The 5815-nt window shown below is 49.9% G+C and overlaps 1 pseudogene; it reads right to left on the bottom strand.

The window, feature by feature from the left end:
* The window catches only part of LOC110320916, a 111012-nt pseudogene extending 106082 nt beyond the window's left edge, over nt 1-4930 (bottom strand).
* Between the last annotated feature and the right edge of the window lie 885 nt (nt 4931-5815).

Raw genomic sequence — 5815 nt, 5'->3', positions numbered from 1 at the left:
GTGGCCAAGCCTCATGATCACTGTTTACCAAGAACCTGAGCCTGTGCACTTGTAAGATCCTGTGCTGCCCACCTGATGAGTCACTGGCCTATCACCGGGTGCCCTGCCTACATGCACGGCTCATGTTCATAGTGTGCTGAACGCTGATTGGATCCAGGACAGGGGGGAGGGATAAGAGGCAGAGGACTGATGAAAAACAAAAACAGGATGAGGCCAAGATAAAGACGAAAGTTGTTGGAGAGACCTTCCTTTTTTGTGGGGAATGCCTTGACCCATCCTTAAAAAGTATCTATAAAGACTAAAAGATATTTATTACCATACCAGGCTGGTTTTACCACAGTGAAGTCAGTTTCCCTGTAGGCCCCAGGCCTATCTCCTCACAAACGCCTTCCTTCTTGGAGTCTACTGCACCCAGCATTGGTGAGTGCACAAGCTTAACAGTTCTTTACTAGTTCCTCCACAGCCTTCTTTAATCCAGGGATATGGTATGGGGACCTACTGACCAATTTTATCATCTTCTTAGATCCTAGGTGAGTAAGGCGATGTATGCAAACCAGGTACTCTCGCCCCTCTTCTTCTGTGAGGGTTTTCTTATCCGTTTCCTTTTTATTTTGCTGGGGCATGGTTTTAACTACCAAAGTCATTGGCCCCTGGGCTGCTTACTTTGCCATTTGATCTGCCATCTGATTTCCCTTTGTGGTACCCTGGGCAATGGATAATCGCCACTCTGTGGGGCAGATGAACAGCTTCTAACAAACTAAGGATTTCTTCCTTATTTTTGATGTCCTTTCCAGCAGATGTCAACAATCCACACTGTCGGTATATTGTCCCATGGATGTGAGCCGTGGCAAAGGCATACCGGCTGTTGGTATAAACATTGACAGTCTTTCCTTCTGCCAGCCTTAGGGCTTGGATTAATGCAATGAGCTCCTCTCTCTGGGCTGATGTGCCCTCAGGTAGACTGCTGGCCCATATGATAGTCTTTCCATCCACTACTGCTGCCCTGGCCCTCCACTTACCTTCTACTATGAAGATGCTTCTGTCGGTGTACCAAGTCATTGCCCCTGGCCAAAGTCGATGCATGAGATCTGGCCGAATTCCAGTCTCCTCTGCCAGCACTTCTTCACACTTATGCAGGGGGGCTTTGTCAGTCTCAGGTAGCAAGGTAACAGGGTTACAATATGAACTAACCAGTACTCCCTGAGCTTGTGTCTCTAGCTGCATATGTAGCAGAAGATTGCCTAATGGGCCATCACTGGGAAGAGAGGCCCCTTGGTCTTGCAAATTTTATATGACCCAGCACAAGTGAAGGCCTGGGCCAAGTAGTGGGAGTGGGTGGGGTAGGGGAGTGTGGGTGAGGGGGTATAGAGAACTTTCGGGATAGCATTTGAAATGTAAATAAAGAAAATAATTAAAAAAAAAAAAAAAGAAAGAAAAAGGAATGGCCGGGAAAGCAAAACTTACCTGTTCAGTCAGCAGTAAGCTCTGGTAGTGCGTCATCCGGGTGTTTGTCATCCAGTGGTCTGGAGGTTGTCTAACAGTGCTCTCAAGTGAGTGGGGGGCCACTATGGTAACACTCTGGCCCATGGTCAGTTTGTCAGCATCTTTCACTAGCACAGCCATGGCTGCTATTGCTCATAGACAGGAAGGCCATCTGCTAGCCACAAGATCCAGTTTCTTTGATAGATCAGCCACCGGCCGTTTCCAAGGCCCTAAAGCCTGGGTCAGGACCCCTCTGGCCACTCCATTCCTTTCATCGATGTATAAGGTGAAAGGCTTATTTAAGTCTGGCAAAGCTAGTGCTGGGGCCTGCAGCAGCGCCTTTTTGAAAGTCTCAAAGGACAGCTGATCGTCTTTAGTCCAGGTAAACTCTCCTTTTTCTTTGGTCAAAGGGTACAGTGGGACTGCCAGAGTGGCAAATCCTGGGATCCAAAGTCTACAGAACCCCACAGTAACCAGGAATTCTCTTACCTGGCAAGGGGTGGTTGGGGCTGGGATCTGCATTACCGTCCATTTCCTGGCTTCTATGAGACATCTTTGTCCATTATTTATGGTATATCCCAAGTATGTCACTTCTTCTTGGCATAGCTGCACCTTCTTAGCAGAGACCCGGTACCCCAGCTCCCCTAGCTCGACCAGGAAATCTTGAGTCCCAATTTTACATTCTTCATGCATTCCTGCAGCTAATAAAAGGTCATCAACATATTGTAAGAGTCACCTGGGGGTTGTTGGCCCAAAAAGAAGCTAGATCTCGATGTAGGGCTTCATCAAACAAGGTGGGCGAGTTCGTGAATCCTTGAGGCAGTCGTGTCCATGTGAGTTGTCCAGTCTGTCCACTCTTGGGGTCGTGCCACTCAAAGGCCAAGAAAAGGCTGGCTGTTGGGGTGCAACCTCAGACAAAAGAAAGCATCTTTGAGAGCTAAAACTGTGTAGCAGGTTCGCCCAGGTGGCAATGTGCTGAGTAGGTTGTAAGGATGGACGTTCTGAACTCTCTTGTTAACTTCTCTGAGGTCCTGGACAGGGTGGCAGTCATTAGTTCCCGGCTTTTTTACTGGGAATAGGGGAGTATTCAACGGAGACTTGCATGGGTCCAAGATCCCTTGTTGGAGTAGTCTAGCAATATGAGGACGTATATCCTCTTGAGCTTCTCTGCTCATAGGGTACTGTTGGACCCTAATGGGATTGGCTCCAGACTTAAACTCGATTACCACTGGGGGAACTTGTTTTGCCATCCCCATTCCTCCCATCTCAGCCCATGCCTGAGGGAGCCGATTGAGCCAGTCTTGTAGTCCCTCAGGGGGCTTTGGTTCACTTTGATAAAGTCGGTATTCTTCCCCTAATTGTAAGGATAGTGCCATGGCCTGAGGCGCTTCTATTCCCCAGGATACCTCTGATTGGTAAGAGGCAAAAGTTATTTGTGCTTTTAGTTTGATTAGCAAGTCTCTTCCCAATAAGGGCATGGGGCACTCCGGAATGACCAGAAACGAATGAGTCACGTGATTTTGTCCTAGGTCCACTGTCCTGGAGGTGGTCCATGGGTAAGATTTCTGCCCCATGTCCCCAATCACCAAAGTCTTTTTGCTCCTTTTTACTCTGCCCAGTTGTGTCTGGAGAACTGAAAATTCTGCGCCGGTGTCTACTAGAAAGTCTACTGGAGTCCCCTCCACTTCTAAGGTTACCCTAGGCTCGGGGAGGGGGGGCCAAGCCCCATCTCCCCTAGTCTTCGTCTTCTTCTAGAGACAGCACTTTTACCTCCTGTCTCTTTTTAGGGCATTCACAAGCCCAATGGCCAGTATCCTTGCAGTATGCACATTGGTTTCTTTCTAGGGGTGGTCTGTTTTCCCTGGGTCTCCTTGGCCCCTGCCTCTTTCTGTCTCCCAGGTCTCCTAACTTCCTAGTCCTGCCCTTTCTATCTCTTTCTCCTACCGTGGCCAGAATCCTAGTCAGAACCGTTTCCTGTCTCCTGTCTCTTCTGTCTTCATCCTCTCTCCTCTTTTTTATCTCTTTCTAACTTCTCATCCTCAGTCTCTCTTTTATGATACACTTTCTCTGCCTCTCTCACCACATCCCTTATAATATAATCTTGCAGTCCCTCCATTCGTTGCAACTTCTTTCTGATATTAGAGGATGACTGTCCAATGAAAGCCATAATCACTGAGGCCTGTTGCCCCTTGGACATGTGGTCAAATGGGGTGTATCTTCTATAAGCCTCCATGAGCCTTTCTAAGAAAACTGAAGGAGGCTCAGCTGCCCCCTGCATGACTTCCCTTACCTTAGCCAGATTCGAGGGCCTGAAAGCAGCACTTTTGAGACCCACCACCAGAGCTCAGCGGTAATTGGACAGTCATTCCCTACCTTGTGCGGTATTATAGTCCCATTGGGGCCTAGTGAGTGGGAATCCTTCATTAATCTTGACCGGAGTATGGACAGGCCGTCCAGCCTCATCTTGGACATTTTTCCAGGCCTCAAGGAGAATCCTCTCTCTCTCCTCGGTGGTGAAAAGGGTCTGTAGGAGCTGCTGGCAGTCATCCCAGGTTGGCTGGTGAGAAAAAAATCAGTGACTCAATCAAACCTGTAAGCCCCGCGGGGTTCTCAGAGAAAGGAAGGTGGTTAATTTTCCAGTTATAAAGGTCAGAGGAAGAAAAAGGCCAATACTGTAAGAGCTGTAAGTCATTCTGGTCAGTGGGGGGAGCCCTGACTGCCCTAAGGGGTAGTGCTACAGTTGAGTCGGCTGGTCCCTCAGGAGGGGCCCCCACAGGCTCCTCTTCCCTGCTGAAGGGCCCCCTCCTCTGGCTTCTAGGGCCTGGACCGGAGGTGAGGCCAGGGGGGCTGATGGTTGAGGCACGGATTGGGGAACTTGGGGGTAGGGTGGAGGCTGTGGGAGGTCAGGCCACTCAGGGGGTTCTTTAATTTCAGGGTAGATCTTGGGAGGGCATGCTGATGATGGACTGCATTTACCATCTCCCTTGGGTGGTGCTTCCGCTTTCACTTTCCCTGCATTCTCTCGGACTGCCAGGATCTTGGTACCGGGACAGAGAGGTGGAAGGAATGGCCGGACCCACGTGGGCAGGAATCGTGCCAGATCCTCCCATACTCTGATGTATGGTTGCTGGTCCAGGTGCAATCCTGCTCCTTCCTGAAAAGCAACGACCTTCACGGCCCTGATGGTAGGTAGATCAAAAGTTCCTTCAGGTGGCCAGCCAACTCCAAAAGCAGGCCTAGGCTTGGCCCCCCTACCCGAGCCTAGGGTAACCTTAGAAGTGGAGGGGACTCCAGTAGACTTTCTAGTAGACACCGGCGCAGAATGTCAGGAACAGAAAGTCAGCCAAGGTTGTTTCTTGACTATTACTGATAAGTTTCATCCTCTCGCCCTAATGTCCGTCCAATGGTCCTTAGTCAGAGACAGTGAGGTTGACACAGTTTGTCCCATAGTAAAGACTAGGAACAGAGACAACACAAAGACAGAAACAACAGTAACTAACACGTCTAAGCACACTCGTCCACGCCTGGACTTGTACAACCAGCCAAACGCTACCTCTGATGGGGTGGGATTCCTCATCCACCCTCTCTCTGGCAGGAAGAGAACTCTGTCTCCCTCCTTCTTCCAGGCGACAGCCAGGCTCTCCTGACTGTCCCTCACCCCAGGTACTCCTTCCAGGGTCACCCTTGGAACGTCTTCTAGGGTTTCAGCCTGCAGACCTTAGGACATCTCCTTCCGCAGCTGCTGGGTCCTTACAGCCCTCAGTGGCAGCTGCCAGAATAACAAAACCAGAAAACAGGACACAGACACTGTGACCACACACAAACACACCAAACTCACACAAACATACCACTAAGGAGTATCTCGGAGTTTCTGGGGACCCGCGAGGATTCCCAGCCAATGCACCAAATGTAGGACCCCCTCTTGGGGACCTCCCTCAGGTCATGGGAGTCAGGGTGTCCCAAAGAAACACGAGAGACTTTCTTGAGGCAAAAGCACGAGGCAGCTTTAATAGCGGAGCTCCAGGCCAATACGTGCCTCACACAGGAGACAGAGGAATCGACCTAGAGGCTCTAAAGCTAGGGGTTTTTATAGGGTCAGGGTTGGGGACTTAGGAGAAATTGGCGTGATTGGCTCATTTAAACATCAGCAAGGTGGTTACAAGTCAGCAGAATTGTATGTGCAGGCTGGGGCATCTAGAAATTCCAGGGACTGGGGGTTTATCAGGGAGGACAATACATCTGGGTGATGTANAACTTCAGGCACTTCAAACTATGTCTTAACNAGCAGGGGGAGGTGCCATCCTGCCAGATGGCTGTCGAGTCAGCCAAGATA

The sequence above is a fragment of the Mus pahari genome, chromosome 4 (genome assembly GCF_900095145.1).
Source record: "Mus pahari chromosome 4, PAHARI_EIJ_v1.1, whole genome shotgun sequence".
Lineage (NCBI taxonomy): Eukaryota > Metazoa > Chordata > Mammalia > Rodentia > Muridae > Mus > Mus pahari.
This window is presented reverse-complemented; position numbering and strand designations above follow the sequence as displayed.